Source organism: Salvia splendens, chromosome 11 (genome assembly GCF_004379255.2).
Source record: "Salvia splendens isolate huo1 chromosome 11, SspV2, whole genome shotgun sequence".
Taxonomy (NCBI): Eukaryota; Viridiplantae; Streptophyta; class Magnoliopsida; order Lamiales; family Lamiaceae; genus Salvia; species Salvia splendens.
The window spans coordinates 27952253-27953730 of NC_056042.1; the positions used below are offsets into that span (position 1 = coordinate 27952253).

At 49.0% G+C, this 1478-nt stretch overlaps 1 non-coding gene across 1 annotated transcript; it reads right to left on the reverse strand.

The window, feature by feature from the left end:
* Nucleotides 1-347: 347 nt before the first annotated feature.
* LOC121756635 lies at nt 348-454 on the reverse strand. Its single transcript, XR_006041015.1, has one exon. It is a non-coding gene; the product is annotated as a small nucleolar RNA R71 (small nucleolar RNA).
* Between the last annotated feature and the right edge of the window lie 1024 nt (nt 455-1478).

Sequence of the window (1478 nt, forward strand, 5' to 3'; positions counted from 1 at the left end):
TTGGCGACACTCTTAGGTCGGGAATTGAGCACCCGGGGGAGTTTGCTTATGCGAACGACAACGTCAACATTCCACCTCACTACATTAGTTTGGTGAATGGAGGAAATCTTTTCCACGGACGGGATGAGGAAGATCCGGTGAGCCACCTCAATGCCTTTTATGAGCTGACAAACTCGCATAGACCTCCAAATGTGGAGCATCATCGGATTAAGAGGGCCCTATTTCCGTTCTCGTTGAGGGAGAACGCAAGAGCGTGGTATGACTCACTCCCGGGCTACAACATAGCAACGTTCCAAGAGTTGAAGACGTTGTTCCTCTTGGAATACAATTCTCCTATGAAGATTGAGAAGTTGAGAGAGGAGATTACCTCTTTCCGACAGAAGTATGACGAGTCCTTCGCGGAAGCATGGAAGAGATTCACGGAATTGATAAGGAAATGCCCAAGTCACGGACTAGCTCCGGGGCATGACCTTTTGAAATTCTACAAGGGACTCAACAGTGAAGGCACGGGATTGGTGACTGCAGGTTCGAATGGGAACCTAGATGATCTAACTCACGATGAGGTGAGGGCTTTGTTTCAAAGGCTGGCCAACAATCAACGGAATTGGCACAATCCAAGGCGAGGGGCTGATAGAGCAGGAGATACATTTGGTGCTACAAAGGATGCGGAAAGAGTGACCGCAATTGAGGCTCAACTGGCGGACATTAGCACTCAAATGTCGTCGATGACAAAGGCAGTTAAATCTCTTCAACTGACTCCTCAACCCCAAGCTGTGACGGTGATGAGATGTGGGTTGTGCCAAGGTGGGCATCATACTGATCAATGCCCAAGTCTTCAAGGACCACCCGTGGAGGATGTGAACTATATTGGCAACAATCGCCAAGGGTTCAATCAAGGCAACCAATACAATAATCAGCAGAATTGGAGGCCTCAACAAACGGGGTGGAATCAAGCTGGTCCTAGTAACAACTCGGGTAATCAATGGAGGAACAACACTCAACCCCCGGGTTATGAGAAGAGGCCAACCGTTGAGGATCAATTGGGACAGATTCTCTCGTTTATGACTAAGAGTCAAAAGGAGAATGAGAACTTCAAAGATAAGACTGTGGAAAAGTTTGGGCAGATCGATGCCACAATGAGGAATCTCGAGACTCAAATTGGACAGCTTGCCACGGCATCACACACGAGGATTCCTAACACTATCCCGAGTAATACTGTACCTAATCCGAGAGGTAATGAACAGTGCAAAGCAGTGGTTTTGAGAAGTGGTCGTGAGTTGGATTCGACACCATCAATGGACGGCCAAGGTACTTCCGGCATCTCACACGCAGGGGCGGATGAGATGTTAGGCTTGCATTCCTCGCACGCAGGGGCGGACGAGGCATGTAAGGGAAGTCCCGCGTTGGTGCAGGGTGCCCAACATGGTCAAGAACAGGCTGCATCCGGCAGTATGGAAAATGGTGTAGAATCTGAGTTA